At 58.6% G+C, this 17,372-nt stretch overlaps 1 long non-coding RNA gene across 1 annotated transcript; it reads left to right on the forward strand.

Annotated features, from left to right (window-relative positions):
• Positions 1 to 11,968: 11,968 nt before the first annotated feature.
• Positions 11,969 to 12,606, forward strand: LOC148220716 (uncharacterized). The gene is made up of 2 exons (XR_015798664.1): positions 11,969 to 12,027; positions 12,115 to 12,606. It is a non-coding gene; the product is annotated as an uncharacterized LOC148220716 (long non-coding RNA).
• Positions 12,607 to 17,372: the final 4,766 nt, after the last annotated feature.

Here is a 17,372-nt window from a genome sequence, read left to right on the forward strand (position 1 = left end):
AGCAGTGTCCCGGGGCCAGGCACACACCCTGCGCAACACCCGCCACCGCTCTCCCTGATCCCCAACGCAAGGAAGGCACCACCCAACCCCAGGCAGCTCTCAGCTCCACAACAGCACCTCTCGGGCCTTTCCAGCACAACTCCTGAAAACCCTCAGCCTTTCACTGCCTTTTCCTCCGCCAGCCCTGGCACAGCAGCTTTGGGAATGCTGAATTGCCCTGGGATGCTGAGGAAAGCAGGTGCTCCTTGCTGACACTGCCAGGGCTCCTCAGGGGCTCCAGAGCTCGTTTGGAGCTGCTGCTCTTCCTGGGCCACTGCTGGTCCCGATACAGCAGCCCCAGGAGAGGGAGGTGGAGCAGACTCTTAACGAGCTGTTGGAATTTGGGCCGGGGGTCCTGAAGTTCAGCTGTGCTGCTAAACCATCGCTGTGCACAAACACTCGGCTCTGCTGCCTCTCCCAGGGATTTTGGGCTACTGTGGCAGCACTGGACACATTTAGGGGATGACAGGTCCCAGCTCTGCCAACAAGAATTTTTTTGGTTGCCGGCAAGGTTTGGTGGAGTTTGTCACCTTGGCCACTGCACAGGGATGGGCATTGGCCAGCCCTGCTCTGGCCAGCCCCAGCTGGCAGCCAGGACCTGAGGCTCCCCCCGCCCCCTTGGCTTTGATTCTCGCAGCTCTCGAGCTGCTGCTAAGGTGAGAATTCTAAGGGGGAAAAAGGCGTGGCTGTGGTTTGCTCAGCTCTGCAAGAAGCACAAAACCCAGGGTGAGCCCAAGCAGTGGCTCTGCGAGGGCCTTTGATGGTTTTCAGAGCAGGGCTGGCTGGAAACCCCCCCTGCAGGGGCAGCTGCGAGGGAACCAGTGCGGAAATGCAGCAATTGATCATTTGGTCCCTGTGCCCAAGGCACTGAGAGAGCCCCAGAACTGCTGCAAATGCCACAAGGATCTGCTCAACGACCTAACCAGGACCCTCCTCCTTCCCGAGCTGAGCAGGCAGAGCTGAACAAACCAAAACCATTTCTGCCGCTGGTTCGGGGGGACACCCCAGGCTGATTCCGGGGGGCTCTGGGTCTGTGCCTCCCCCTCCCCCTGGGCTTTTTCCTCTCTTCATTTTCCATTTCCTTCCTTTAATTCCTCAATTTCACATCTCCCCCGATTTCGTGCCTTGATGATCCTGGGGGCTCCTGAGCAGGGAACGGGTTGGGGGAACCCCAGGGTTGGAATACGGGGGCTGCAGGGGATGGGGATGCCCGGCTGTGTCCCCCCAACACTTTCACCTTCTCTGAAAAGAGGAAACTTCTTTCACTTTGATTCTCCCGTGAGAGTCAAACGGGGGCTCGTTCTGTCCTGGGGATGGCACATCCAGTGGTGACACATCCAGGGCTGACACATCCACGGGTGAGAAATCCCGGGGTGACACATCCTGGGGTTCCTCTCCCCGTTCTCTTGGGTCTCCCTGTCCTGGAGCTGACACATCTTCGGGTCCTGTCCCCGTTCTCTGGGGTGTCCCTGTCCTCGGGGTGACACATCCTGGGGTTCCTGTCCTGGGGACGAGCCGGAAAAGCTCGAGCAGCGGCTCTGCCCCGCGGCCGTGCCGGGGCTGGCGGAGGTGACCCCGGCTGGATGGCCACAGTGGCCTCGGACACGCCGTCGCAGCCACCCTCGGTCCCCGCAGCCCGCGACAGTCCCGGCCCTGGCAGCCGCGATCGCGACAGTGCCCCGAGCTCGGGACTCCGCTCCCGCAGCGCCGGGGGCTCCTCCCCGGGCTCCCGGGACCCCTCCGCCCTCCCGGCACCTCCCTCCCGGCGCCCCGGGGCCGCGCCCGGCGGAGGCTCCGCAGCAGCTCCGGGGCTCAGACGCCGCTCGGGGAGCGCCGAATGCGGGGCTTTGGGCACCGGCGGGCACCGGGCAGGGCTGGAGCTGGCCCGGCCTTGGGGGGCGATTTGGGGACACCCCCGGCTCCGTGCCGGGGCTCTCGGGGCGCTCGGGGCTCCGGATCGGCCCAGGGGCTCGGCAGCTGCGGGATCGGTGCCCGCGGCCATCCCGAGGTCCCCGAGCCCTTGGCCGGTGTCACCGAGAGGGGACAAACAGCGAGCGGCAGCTCCTTCCCCTCTGCGGGGGCAGCTGCGAGGGAACCAGTGCGGAAATGCAGCAATTGATCATTTGGTCCCTGTGCCCGAGGCACTGAGAGAGCCCCACAACTGCTGCAAATGCCACAAGGATCTGCTCAACGACCTGACCGGGACCCTCCTCCTTCCTGAGCTGAGCAGGCAGAGCTGAATAAACCAAAACCATTTCTGCCGCTTTAATCCAAAAGCTGCGTTTGTGTCCAAAAAGAGGGACAAGTGTCCTGTGCCCCCTGGCACTGGGGGAGGAAATGGGGAGCACTGGGGGGGTACTGGGAGCACTGGGAGCACTGGAACGGGGAGCTCTGGGCAGCCCCACATGGGACCCCCCAGTCGTGGCCACCTCCCGGGCACGGTGGGCAACCACAGGAGCCGAGGGGGTGGGGAAAAGGGGTGTGCCCTCGGTTAGGGAACTCCATTGTCCCCAGTGTCCCCAGTGTCCCCAGTGTCCCCAGTGTCCCCAGTGTCCCCAGTGTCACTGCTCGTTCTCGTAGCTGTCCCTGCGGTGCCGCTGTCGCCCGTGGGGTCCCGGCAGCTCCTCGTGGTCCCCTGGGGCTGTGGAGTGTCCTGAGTGAGGCTCCGGAGTTGGGGACCTGGGTGGGGGTGACACCCGTGGGTGACGTGTCCCTGTGCCCCCCTGTACTCACCCCCTGCCCTCTCGGTGCCCACGATGTGCGGGTCCAGCACCGCCCCCTCCTCCGGGGGGGCCGACGGCTCCTGGGGAGGCCTGCGGGGAAAAGGGGGGGTCTGTCGGGGTGCGGGGCTTCCTGCGCTGAGGGTAAAATGGGGGGTCAGACCTGGAGACCCCCACTCACCTTTCCTGCTCCTTCCTGAGGGCTGCAAAGGAAAGGGGGGAGGGATGACTGTGGGGACCTCAGGGCCCTTGAACACCCTCGGGACCCCTGACTGCCCCCTGAGCCCCCAAACTCCCCAAAACCCCTGACAGAACCCCCAACATCCCTGCACGACCCTCCAGGACATCCCCAAATCCCCCAGGAGCCCCAGCTGAGGTGTCTGGGGGCTCAGCTTCACCCAAGTCAGGAGCTGTTGCTGACACCCAATGGCCCCCCCACTCTGGTGACTTCACCCCAATTCCTGGGACCCCCATGTCCCCCCATTGTCACCCACCCCGGCGGTGCCACCAGCGACAGCCCCCGATGACAGCCAGGAGCAGGAGCAGGTACAGGAGGGTCCTGCCGACATTCACAGCCACTGCCGGGGACAGAGGGGGACACACCGGGGTCACCCTGAGCCCCGGGGGTCCTGAACAGCCCGGTGAGCCCGTGTGACCCCACCTGTGATCCAGTGTCCCTGTGGTGTCACCTCCAGGGCCAGCTCTGGGCTGAGTGCCCGGAACACGCGGTGCCCGTCCTGTCCCAGCTGGTTGGTGGCCACGCACTGGTAGGTGCCCGAATGTCCCACATCGACGGCCCCAAGCTCCAGGAGGGGACCCCGGGCCACCTCGTGCCCGTCACGCAGTCAGGTGAAGGTGACAGGGGCTGAGCCCACCTGCACCGAGCAGTGCAGGGTCACGGGGTCACCTGGGCACACCTGGAGTGCCGGGGGACCGGGGGTGATGGTGGCATTGGCCACGGGCACTGCGGGGACACAGACAGGGCTGAGGCCGGGGGGAGGGGCTGGCACCCGGTATGGGGGGAGGGGGGGACGGGAGAGATGGTTTTGATGGGGAAATGTGGTGGGTGGGGACACTCCATGGAGGGGTGAGGGGACACAGAGAGCGATGAGGAGACACAGGGCAGAGGCGGGGGACACAGGAGAGATTTCTGGGGGTCAGGGATGTAGCCAGGTGGGGGTCCCGTGGGGGCTGTGGGGGCTCCCCGTGCCCATCCCCGCACTCACTGCGCACCGTGACGCCGAGCCGGGCGCTGCTCTTCCACACGGCCCCCCCCTCGGAGCGCTCCTCGCAGCTGTAATTCCCCGAGTGGGAGACCCCCACGGCGGGCACCAGGAGCTGCGGGGACCCCTGCGGGCCCCCCACCAACTGCCCGTGCCGGTAGAAGCGGTACAGGAGGGGGGCTGGGGGCCGCAGGGGGCTGGGGGTGCTGAGGCAGCTGAGATTGAGGGGGGACCCCTCGGGGAGCTCGGGGGGACCCTCCAGCAGCGGCACCGAGAAGAGCTCTGGGAAGGAGATGGGGGTGGGGACTGTGACTCTGAGTCCATTGAGAAGTGGCTTTGGGGGTGTCAGGATATTGGAGTTGCAGCCGTGGGGGTGCTCACCGTGCACTGTCACTGTCACCGGTGCTGACTGTGTCGCTCCTGAACCCACCCAGCCCTCTCAGAGGTAGCGGCCGCTGTTCTGAAGCCACAGGGGGACAGGGACAGCTCGGTCCCACGGTGCTGCCGCCACAGACGCTCCCCATCGCGGTAGAAGCGCACTGCAGGGACTGGCTCCTTCTACCAGCCCCGACAGCGCAGTGTCACCGTGTCCCCCTCCAGCAGCGCCCGTGCTGGCACCTGCAGCACCAGCTGCTCTGTGGGACAGGAGGGTCCCGTCACACTGAGGGTCCCGAGACAGCTCCAAAGTGGGTGCCCATGGCAGCGGGGACATCTGGCTGGAGTGTCCACTGCGAGGGAGGGTCCCAGGGACACCAGGAGCAACCCCGTGGCACAGATGTCACCACAGGGGTCCCACCACACTGGGATGCACTGGGATGCACTGGGATGTCCCTGTGTCCACGGAACAGGCTCTGGCCACACGAGGGCTGTGAGGCCACCCACGGAGTGGAGCCCACGCAGACCTATCAGGGAGCCACCCTGAGCATTTCAGATCCCCCTCACCATCTGACACCATCACGGGGGTCTGAGCCCACTGCCGGGTCTCTGACACTGCTAGGTGCCACTCTCGGTGACAAGGAAGTGGTCCCGTGGCTCCAGTCCCCATCTCTGCCCGTCCTTGTACCAGGTGGTGTCACCGGCGGTCCCCGAGCCCTGGCAGGTCAGTGTCACCCGGTCCCACAGCACCGCCGGCCTCCAGGGGGGCTGCACGAGGAGCTGGGGGGTCTGGGCACCTGTGGGTGACAGGGGACACCAGCCTGCCAGGGCCACCACGGGGCTGGGGACATGGCATCCCCGGAGGGTCTGGGCTGGAAGGGAGAAGGGACAGGACTGGCTGTGGAACCAGGTGTGGTCTTTGTCCCCAAACTGTCTGTCTTAGGTTGCAATACAGGATGTAACCAAAAGTATGCATTCTATCACCATCTGATAAAATCAGCTGAGGTAGTATCCTTATGTCTCTGGGAGATAATCTTTGCTAAGAGGCCATCTCATAAAACCCAGTAGAACCGTCATCTTTTTCTTTTCCACAACTCATTCTTTTTCCAAAAAATATTGTCTGTTAATGGGCCATTGGGTCCCACTGTATGACTGATCAAATTACATCATCCCACTGGGAGATGATCCAGCCAGTGGCAGGAGCCAAGCCTTTCCTACCTAGATACAAACTGAGATTTGGAACACCAAGGCAACCTTCTTCCACTGGAACCCAGAGGAGAAACCAGTCCTTTCCCCATCATCACTGGACCTTCGGAGGAAAACTGCACCTTCTACAGGACCACTGCTTCAAGGGAGCCACATCTGTCATCCAGCAGGGCTGCAGCCACCATTTAATAGGACTGCTACCAACAGCCTGACTGACGGGGTGTCAGAGTTATATTCTGACTGTCAGTGTTTTGGGTTTGTTCCCTGTAATACTGTATTTCTATTTTAATTTTCCTAGTAAAGAACTGTTATTCCTATTCCCATATCTTTGCATGAGAGCACCTTAATTTCAAAATTATAATAATTTGGAGGGAGGGGATTTACATTCTCTGTTTTAAAAAAAGAGGCTCCTGCCTTTCTTGGCAGACACCTGTCTTTCAAACCAAGACACCGTCCCCACAGGAACACTGGTGTAGCACACAGGTTTTGAAGAACAGGTCACCTCGGACACCCTGGCCTGAGGCAGGGCATGGGGACACTGTGGACACCCCATGTGTGCACAGGTCACCTCCCCCAGCCCTACAGCACCTGTCCCCATGGCCACATCCCCATGGCCCTGTGCCCGTGATCCCATTCCCATGGCCCCTGTCCCCATGGCCCATCTGCATGGGACGTGGCCCTTGTCCCTGACCCTGCATCCCTGTCTCCCTGTCCCTGTCCCTACAGCTGCCCCAGCCCCAAGGTTCCTTTTGACACGTCCTTATCCCCACATCTCTATTCCCCTGTTCTCATCCCCACATCCCAGTTCCCCTCTTCCTGTCCCCAGGGCCACCCCACGACTCTGCTCACACTGGGGTCCATGCCCATGCCCTGGCTCTGCTGGCCTTGGGGACCTCAGGGGACCCCGCAGCCCCCCTGTGCCCCCTCCCCACCGCTCTCTGCCTCACCGGGGCCCATCCCCGGGGCGTCAGGCCCGTGCCCGGGGCACTCACCCCACAGGAGCAGCGCCACCTTCCCGGCCATCCCGCTGTCCCCGGCCATGGGCACTGGCTGTCACTCGCTGCTGTGGCCACCTGTCCCCTGGCTGGCGGCTCTTCCCATGAAGGGACAGGAAGCGAGGTCACGTCTCGTCCCCACGTGTAGGTGGCCCTTGTTGGGGTCAGGGTGAGGGAAAGGTGGAGACAGGAAAGGAGCAGGGGACAGGCTGGGGACATGATGGGATAGTCTGGCAACATGGTGGGGGATGGAGTTCCCAGGAGTTGGGGGCTCAGGGCATGTGGGGAACCAAGGATGGGTGTCCAGGACAGTGGGGGTCCAGGGGAATTGAGAGCTCCATGCCAGCAGGGATTCAGGGATGGGGGTCCTCTGGGAACATGGTGCCCAGGGATTTGTGATCATGCCATGTGGGTCCCAGGGTAGGGAGTGCAGGGGGGAAAAAGGCACCCTCAGGAATGGGGGTTCTGGGGTAGAAGCATCCCATGGGATGGGATCAAGACAATGGTGGTGCTGGGCAATGGGAGTGCTGAGATGGGGGTCCCCAGGGAGGAGCGACCATGGGAATGGGGATGCCAGGGATGCCAGGGTTGGGCTCCCAGGGGAATGGGGGTGCCATAGTTGGGTTCCCAGGGAAATGAGGATCCCAGCAATGGGCAGTGGCTGGGTGGGCAGCAAGGTCACAGCTCTTTCATGGGGTGTCTCAGATTTTGAGGGGACTCAGAACCCAGCATAGCTCCCACAGGGTGCTCATGGCCAGGAGGGAACCCCAGGCTTTTCATGGGAGGCTGTGGCTCTCTGCCTCACACACCCCTGGGCTTTTTCCCATCCCCTCATTTCCTGGCTCAGCCATCCCAGGGAAAACCGGAACAGAAAACAGGTGGGGGATCCCAGGAAGGGGAAAAGAGGGCTGGGGGGTGCAGGCAGAGACTGGGGGGCTGTGAGGGTTGGGGCTCTCTGGCTGTGTTCCCCCAATATATTAATTTTCTCTTTCCTGAGCAGAAGGAAGAGGCCGTTTATGCTGAGGCCAGGACATGGATTCTGTCCTGGGAGGGCACATCCAGAGAGGGATCCTGCCCTGACAGAAAAGGGCTCCTCTGGGGTGGATGCCTGGGTCTTGTCCCAGGGTCTTGTCCCAGGGAGGTCCTAGTTCTGGGGGTGGCAGCTGCTCTTGCAGGCTCAGATCCTGCATGGAAGGAGCAAGAATGGAGAAGTCTGGAATCCCCCAGAGCCACCATCCCCCAGGGCAGCATCACTTCCTTCTGCTTCAGGAGAGAGAAAATGAAAGTGTTGGGGGACAAAGCTGGACACCCCCATCCCCCAGAGCCCTCAACCCCTCCCTGCAGACCCCCTACCCCCTTTTGTCCCAGTCTGGGGTTTCCCCAACCCATTTCCTGCTGAGGTGCCCTCCAAGATCATCAAGTCACGAACTGGAGGGTTGTGAAATTGAGGAATTAAAATAAGGAAATTCAATTGAAGACAGGAAGAAGCCCCTGAGTGGTGGGAGGGGCACCTGGGTGGTAAGGAGGCACAGACCCAGAGACCCATGGAATCCACCGTTGGGGTTTAGGTGACCCCCCAAACCAGGGGCACCCCGGGAGACAGCACTGGGCTTGGGTCACCCCAAACTCTGAGGCATCCAGGGAAGGAACTGTGACCCACGGGCCTGCCCAGCAACTGCCCATCCCTGGCACTTCCATTCCCCTGGCACTCCAATCAAGGGACCCCCTTCATTATGTCCTTTCTCCCTGGGACCCCATCCCAGGACTGCCATTTCCCAGGATCTCCATGGCCCAGGACCCCCCGTTCCCAAGGAACCCTGTCCCCAAAATTCCAGCCCCTACAACCCCCCTTCCAGCAGAACCTTGATTATCCCAGGACCCTCCATTTCACTGGGGCCCCCTCATTCTCCCAGTACCATCATCCCCCGGACCCCCATCCATGACCCCAAATCCCTGGAGCCCAAATTCCCCTGGGACTCTGATCCCTGAGTCTCCCTGGCCCTGGTGACTCCCCCTCCTCAGGACCCCCATTCCCCTAGACACCCATTCCTGGCTCCCCACTCCCTCTGAGCCCTCCTGGGAACTCCATCTCCCACCTTGTGCCACCCAGCCTTGTCCCCATTCTGCCCACAGCCTGTCCCCATCTTGTGGCCACCCTGCCCCCACCACAGGCCACCTACACAATGAGATGAGACGTGACCTCGCTTCCTTCCCCTTCATGAGAGGAGCCGCCAGCCAGGGGACAGGTGGCCACAGCAGCGAGTGACAGCCAGTGCCCATGGCCGGGGACAGCGGGATGGCCGGGAAGGTGGCGCTGCTCCTGTGGGGTGAGTGCCCCGGGCACGGGCCTGACGCCCCGGGGATGGGCCCCGGTGAGGCAGAGAGCGGTGGGGAGGGGGCACAGGGGGGCTGCGGGGTCCCCTGAGGACCCCAAGGCCAGCAGAGCCAATCTATGAGGTGACCGGGGTAATGGGGTGGCCCTGGGGACAGGAGAGGGGGACAAGAACGTGGAGACAATAATGGTGGGACCGGGATTTAGCGAGGCATTATGGGGCTGATGGACATGACCTGTGCCAGCAGGACGTGCCCATGGCATCCCCAATTCCAGGCTGTCCACACTGCCCCCGTGTCCTGCTGGAGCATGGGGTGCATTCAGCGTCCCTGTCCTTGAGGGACCCATGCCACACAAGCACAGTTTGGGGACAGACACCAAACTCTGTGTCCCTGTGCTCCTGTCCCCACATTGCTATCCCCAGCCAGCCCTGTCCCTTCTCCCTTCCAGCCCTGATCCTCGGCCTCGCTGGTGAGTCCTCGGGGGATGCCATGTCCCTGCCCCGCTGTCCCCAGCCCCGTGGTGGCCCTGCCAGGCTGGTGTCCCCTGTCACCCGCAGGCGCTCAGAGCCCCCAGATCCTCGTGGAGCCCGCCTGGAGGCCGGCGGTGCTGTGGGACCGGGTGACACTGACCTGCCAGGGCTCGGGGACCGCCGGTGACACCACCTGGTACAAGGGCGGGTGGCTCTGGTGGCAAAAGGGACCCAAACGCTTCGTTGTCAACGAGAGTGGCACCTACACGTGTGGCAGACCCGGCAGTGGGCTCAGCCTCCCCGTGAGGGTGTTAAATGGTGAGGGGGGATGTGTGCCCTGGCACCCTTGGGGTCCCCGACAGCTCTGGGTGGGCTCCTTTCCTGGGTCACACCCCCCATGTGCTGAGAGCCTGTCCCCTGCTCACGGGGACATCCCAGAGCATCCCAGTGCACTGAGACCCCCTCAATGCAAGGGGGGACCCCTGGTGCCTCCCAAGGCCTTTGGGAACCCCCAGACTCCCCAGATGTGACAGGTCCTTCCTGTCCCACAGAGCGTCTTGTGCTGCAGCTGCCGGCACGGGCGCTGCTGGAGGGGGACACGGTGACACTGCGCTGCCGGGGCTGGCACGATGGCACAGTCACTGGAGTACGATTTTACCATGGGGACAGGGATCTGGGGAGGACCCTCTGCGGGACCCAGCTGTCCCTGTCCCCCCTGCAGCTGCACCACAGTGGCCGCTACCGCTGTGGGGGCTGGGTGAACTCTGGGCCATCACCGTGCTGGGAGAAGTCAGCCCCAGTGACAGTGACAGTACATGGTGAATGTGGGAATGGGGACGGGAAACCCCCAAATCCTCCCAGCTTTCACGCACCAGTGCCTGGGTCCCTCAGCCTTCCTTTCATCCCTCCCTGGCTCACCCAGACCTTCCCATGTCCGTCTCGGGTCCCTCCATCTCTGTCCGGGTCCTTCTCCAGGTCCCCCCATCCCTACCTGGCATCCTATACCCCTCCCGAATTCCCAGCTCCATCCTCTACTCTCCCTTCCCTACCCAGCTTGCTTCCACCCCTCCCTGCTTCCCTCCAGTCCCTCCCTGGGCTCCTCCCGCCCCTCTCTGAGCCACCCCACATCCCCCCCGGGGTCTCCTCTGTCCTATCTCGTGTCCCTCATCCCTGCCTGCCTCAACTCCACCCGTCCCTGGGTTCACTTCTCCCTCAATGGGGTCCACTCCCCAAATGTTTCACCCCTCCCATGTCCCCAGTTCCTCCTGTGTCCCCTCGCAGGGGTCCCGCCCTCGGGGGTGTCGCTGTCGGTGCAGCCCCCCGGGGCACAGGTGGCACTGGGGGACTGCCTGGTGCTGAGCTGTGCGGTGGCCATGGGGACAGGTCCCCTGTTCTTCTCCTGGCACCGGGGGGGTTCGGGGACACCACTGGGCACTGGCTCCCACGTGGAGGTGTGGCACGTTGGGGACAATGACAGTGGCCACTACCACTGGAGACAACATGGCCAAGAGTGTCCCCCTGAATGTCACCATCCTGGGTGAGCAGGACCCTCGGGCTGGGCGTGACCTCATCCACAGCATTCACATCCCACCCATCCCACCCTTATTCCCCCCTCGGGTCCTCTCCCCTAGTGGGTGCCAGCCCCTCCCCCGGCCTCAGCCCTGTCTGTGTCCCCGCAGTGCCCGTGGCCAATGCCACCATCACCCCCGGTCCCCTGGCACTCCAGGTGCGCCCAGGTGACCCCGTGACCCTGCGCTGCTCGGTGCAGGTGGGCTCAGCCCCTGTCACCTTCACCTGGCTGCGTGACGGGCAGGAGGGGGCCCGGGGTCCCCTCCTGGAGCTTGGGGCCGTCGATGTGGGACATTCGGGCACCTACCAGTGCGTGGCCACCAACCAGCTGGGACAGGACGGGCACCGCGTGTTCCGGGCACTCAGCCCAGAGCTGGCCCTGGAGGTGACACCACAAGGAACCACTGGACAGCACCGGAACACAGGTGGGGTCACACGGGTCCTAATTGGGTCTGAGACCCTCGGATCATTGATGACCCAGGTTCACCCCTCGCTCTGTCCCTGCCAGTGACACAAACGGAACAGGGCACAGGAAGGGAACTCCTGAGGTCACTGGGATTGGTAAAAAACCTCTGGGGTGACCCCAGTGACCCCAGTCTGTCCCCCTCTATTTCCTGCAGTGGCTGCAGTGGTCCTTGGGTCCTTGTTGTTCCTAGTCCTGCTCATGGGCATCATTGTGGCCTTTCACTGGTGGATCCACATGCGTGGGTGACAATGGGGGACATGGGTCCTGGAGAGTGGTGGGAAGGCGCTCAGAGAAGGGGGGGTTGGCACCCACAGCCCCTCATTTAGGAGGGGCTGAGCTCCCAGTGACCTTGGCTCAGGGCCCTGGGGTGTGTGGGGAGGTGCTGAAGGGTCGTGCAGGGATGTTGGGGGTCCTATCAGGGCTTTTTGGGGATTTCAGAGAGTGCCCTTCCCTGCCAGGCTTGGGGTTCTGGGAGTTCAGGATGTTAGGGAAGTGGTGTGGTTCAGGGATTCTGAGGTGACCTGAAGGGAACTGAGGTTCTGGTGGCAGTTCAGGATTCCTGAGGGTGGATGGGGAATCAAAGTCACCCCTCCAGTTTTCCTTTGCAGCTGCCAGGAAGCACCAGCAAAGGTGAGTGCAGGCTCCAACCGTGATTTGGGTTTTCCCCAAACCCCCAGGACCTCCCATTCCCTTCCACACACCCCCTTGTTCCCACAGGGCCCCCCCGCTGAAGGATCCTCAGGCGACCTACATGGAGCTACAGGGGCCACATGGGCAACCATGGGATCCCAGTGACATCTATGACAATCTACAACAAAAGTTGTGACACTCTGGGAAGCCAGAGGCACTGGGTGACACGGGGTGCTCCCTCCATGGCTCCTGTGGTTGCCCGTCCTTCCAAGGGAGGTGGTCATGAGTCAGGAGGAGGCTACACAGGGCACCCTGTGCTCCCCATTTCCTCTCCCAGTACCCCCAGGGGCTCCCCCATCCCCTTGCCCGTACCTGCAGGGACTCCCCAACCCCATCCGAGCGCTCCAAGTACCCTCAGTGACTTCCCCATTCTCTGGCCACAGTGCTCGCAGTACACCCAGGGGTTCCCCATCCCCCCTCCCACACCCCCTGTCCCATCCCGCTCTCAAAGGGGGAGTCGCGAGGATTCTTTCTGATCGATTTCTCAGATGAAAATGAAGCACAAATGCTGCAATATCATATCTGAGAAGTGTTTATTGATAAAGGAGGGGAAGTGTTCTCACCAACGGGCACAGATGAGAGAGCAGAGAGGGAAAAAGCGAGACAGAGAGAGAAACAGAAGACGGGGACAGTGTTACTGCAAGAACCCCAGGTGCTCTGTTGGCATCAGCTCGGCAGGTGCAGTGTGAGTGCTGAAATCCACAGCGAGCCCACGTGGCTTTTGTGAGTGCCTGGGTGCGATTTCCAAGCGGCGGCACCTGCGTGTCTGTGGTTTGGCCAACGAAGGCCATGGGCTGGTGATGCAGCACGGGTGGCCATGGGCTGGTGATGCAGCACTGGTGGCCATGGGCTGGTGATGCAGCACTAGTGGCTATGGGCTGGTGATGCAGCACGGGTGGCCATGGGCTGGTGATGCAGCACTGGTGGCTATGGGCTGGTGATGCAGCACGGGTGGCCATGATCTGGTGATGCAGCACTGGTGGCTATGGGCTGGCTGCTGCAGCACTGGTGGCCATGGGCTGGCTGCTGCAGCACTGGTGGCCATGGGCTGGTGATGCAGCACTGGTGGCCATGGGCTGGCTGCTGCAGCACTGGTGGCTATGGGCTGGCTGCTGCAGGTTGGTGCTGCAGGGCTTGTGCAGCTCCTGGCTGTGGGCAACACGGGAATCACGGCAGAGGCGGTGGGTGCGTGCAGGCTTCTTGATAAGTCCTTTTGTAAGTTTCCAGACAGGGCTGTTTTGGCACTCCTGCCCCTGTTCAGGTCATGAAAGCTGCACGGTGGTTTGGTAATTTCTCTTCTGACTGGGCCTCATTTTCCTGGTGCCAAGTGATGTCTCGTCAATTGAATAGATCCCTACTTTGAACCTGCTGATGATGAAAACACATGCATATCTTCTCTTTAAATTAGTGAATCAATTATGCGCTGTCATTGTACATTCAATTGAGGGGATTTATCTAAAAATCGTTTAACAATTTTTTATATATAAATTTTGCATTACTCAGACTTCTTTAGAAGCTAATTCCCCTTGCTTTTTGTTTTAAAAGCGGTATGCATGACTCTTGCTAAGAACATGAAGAGAATAACAAAGCAATATGTCTAGTGAGACCAGAAACTTACAGCAGTCAGGAATAATTCAGATATAACAATCCAAAACATTTCCAATAACAGACATAATTAATAACACATGTGAAATTAGATGATTACCAAGCACTAAAACATTGTGCTATCATCCCAGTGTCTGCAAGAACTGATAAACCTCAAATCAGTGAAGAACTGGATAATCATCTCTGGAAAACGATTCCCAAGCTCACTTGAAAAATAGGTCCAGCTCTCATATTGATAGGGTCAAATTGCCAAGTCAAAGTGACTCGAGTGTTGTTTTGATACAGAAAACATCTGAGTGTGTTGGCAGTTTCCCATCCAGGTAGAGCCAGAGCATGGCCAGAGTCCTGGCTCTAATTGGAAAAGAATTCCCTGATATAATTTAAAAAACAGGACTCTTAAGAGTAGAAGTTATGAGTACATTGAGAATATGAGAATATTCAGAATATTGAAAATTGAGAACAAATTGAAAAGATGAGAATTTTTGAGTAAAGGTCTTGGGGTGAAAGACTAATCAAACCCATCCAATAGGTGGTTCCCTCCAAAGATTTCCTCAGGCTAGAGATGAGAAAAGCAGCAAACTGCTGGAGTGCTTCTGTAAGAAATAATTGGGATTGCATCTGTGCTCTGTCCTCTCTCACAATAACCACAAGATCATCAGTTTAGAGGAGGTTTTCAACAAAGCTCAGATACTGTTTCTTGGAACTCTTAAAAGACTGACAATCATGAGACAAGAGAGAGGTAGCCTGGATAAAGGAGATGCATATGCAACTAGAGGAGAAAAAGAAAAGATCCTGACAATGACACGTGTCTCATAGAGAATTACACCATGAGATGTTAAAACATATGAAAAAGCCAGCTATAAATCCGATATTAATATCTTAGGAATTATGCCTTTTACAAAATCGGTAAATTCACACCATGCAATCAATAGTGTTGCAGCAGACCTTAGATTTGAGATAGAAATGAATCAAGACACAGACTCTTGTTTAACACATGAAAAGGTCCCGGTTTATTCTTAATTATCACTTGAGTAGAACAAAAAGCACACTTAAGAGAACTCAGTGAATCAGTATTAATACCGAACATAACATGATCTAAATAAAACTGGAACAGAACGATGTCTAAATTTAGTGATACTGAAACTTACAGAAATGAAACTTAACAGAATGAACCTAATAGAACTTAGCCTTAGTCAATCTTAACAGAACGTAACTGGACATTACAATACAGGACCTTGACAGGAATAGAAACCAACATCTATTACAAGTTATAGACATAACTTACTCTAATGCTAGTAATACAAAAAGGCACTAAAAGGTTCGAACAATCTGCGAACAGGATGATTTTACTGGAGGGATTAAAATGGATGTGATAAGTATCTTGTGATTCTATGTCGTTTGGATCATGATAATTGCAATTATTAAGTATAGCTCTTATTAGGATTTTTCAAAGTACAGTTTTAATCATTCGTAAATTACTGAAGAGGTATACATAATCAAAATGTTGATACATCTGTTATGGCAATAAGGATTTTCAGTCTGGGCTTAAATATTGATTGCTGTTCTACTAACATTTAATTAAAAACATTTGGGAAGAAAGAGTGCCCCGAATTAAGGAGGCAGAAACATTATCCGCCTGTAAATATTGTTGGGTATATAAATTTCCAGTTATTATAGTAAAAGCCAATACCATTATAATGTGCCACAGTGCACGTAGTTTTAAATTCCTCCAGTAAAACAATAAAAATAATTCCTTTCCCCCTTTTTTTTCTTGTTTTTTTTTTCTTGTTTTTTTTTTCTTTTTTTTTTTCTTTTTTTTTTTCTTTTTTTCTGATAGAAGGGATTTGCAGACACAGTCGCCTGTGGGCTGTGGTAAAGAGAGGTAGCTCAGAAGTCGGGCAGTAGACGGCGGGGGGGCAGCTCCGGGCCCCGCGGGGAAAACGGAGCCGCCCCGAGAGCGGGGGCAGAGGGGGACAGGGAAAAAAAAACTTTTGCTGTATGGCATCTATATTCGTAGGGGTTGCATGCCTACATTTGGAACGAGCAGGTGGCGCTGGAAGCCGTGCGGACCCGCCACGGCACCGAGCCCGAAGCGAGCCCGGCACAGCCCCCCGGGGCTGCTGCACCCCCAAGGACACGCGGGGGAAAAAGAGGAGGGGAAAAGGCAGTAAAAACAAACCCTAAAACTGCACACAGGAGCGGGAAAAACACCGGGAAATGAAGGCAGAACAAGGCTAAAAAGGCACAAAGCCCCCCCACCCCTCACCCCCCGCCCCAGCAGAGCCGCCGGCTCCGCCAAAAGCCGCGCCCCGAGACCACGAGAGAATGCGAGCGGAGCCCCCAGCTCCGGAAAGGAGCCGTGCCGCAGGAAATGCCGCCCGGCCCCCGCAGCTCCGGAGCCCGCACACTCCCCGCAAAGCCGCGGCCAGGCGCAGCCGGGGCTTCGGGGGGCTCTGGAGCACAGGACTCACCCGGACGCTGCTGCGCCACGGCCGCGGCTCCCCAGAGGGCGGGAGCGGCTGCCCCGCGCTATCGGGGGCAACTAAACCGCGCCCCGGCTATTGTGCAGGCGCACGCAATGGAATTCCGGATCCCGGTTTCTTTGTCCCTCTCCATGCATCTTCACGTGGCTGGATTAAAAGCAGTTTCAAAAGCGACTATAACATTCTCTAGTAGTTTTTTCAACATGACAAACGGACTTAGAAGGTAATCTTTCCATCATTCGTGGGCAAAGGGAACAGAAACAGAGCCACAGACACGGGGGGCACCGTTCGAAAATTTCCCGGCACCCTAGGGGGGGCGTCGAGAGCCGCAGCGGCAAGCGGCAAGCCGTCTGTAATTTTTTCTTTTTTTATACCATGTAGGTAGCGATTTTGTGGCTGCCATGTCATCCCCTATGGCCTCTGTCTCCCCGGCTCGCTGGCCCTATCTCTCCCACGATTCCAGATCGCGGCTCCGCGGTTGCTTTGCTCATGTGTTCCCCGGTTCTTCAGACCGTGCCTCGCGTCGCCTTGGACGCTTTTTATTTTTTTTTTTTCCGGCTCTCGTCTGTTCCCTCACCACGGTTCTTGAGACCGCTGTCCCCACGATTCGCTCGGCCGTGCTCCCACGCTCAAGGGCGTGATATATTTTCCGGTTCGTGACTTTTTCTTGTTTCTTGCTGTCCTGTGGCTGGCTGTAGCCGTAGCCTTTCGCTACTTTATATATTCCATTTCTGAGTGCCTTGCTTTCTTTTGACCCATCGCTTAATGCATCCCACAGTTAATTCCCACTCGAGGTTGTCGAAAACACTCCTGGGGTGGCAAAAAATCCTCTCTCCTGAGCCCATCACAACAGTCTTTTGAAGACCTGCGGGTCATACTTAACTGCTCTCTTAGAGAGAATAAGCTGGAGGACATTCAGCGTGGCCTGTTCTTCTTTTGACAGTGCCTTTCCCATCCTTCCAGCCCCTGCCGCTCACCTTTTCCCGATGTACCCTGGGCAGTGTGCATATTTTTCCCGGAGCCTTTCTCCCGAGCCTTCTTTCTCCTGCACTCCTTGGAGCCGCCCTCCGGCTCCCCCAGCACGGTCCTGTAGCGGCGATCTCCGACCGAGCCCCCGCCTTTTCACCCTGCAGAGCCACCTGCAGAGTCCAAAGGGGCCGATGCTCTGCTTCATTATCACCGTGTTAATCACATCGT

The sequence above is a fragment of the Sturnus vulgaris genome, chromosome 31 (assembly GCF_052056855.1).
Source record: "Sturnus vulgaris isolate bStuVul1 chromosome 31, bStuVul1.hap1, whole genome shotgun sequence".
Taxonomy (NCBI): Eukaryota; Metazoa; Chordata; class Aves; order Passeriformes; family Sturnidae; genus Sturnus; species Sturnus vulgaris.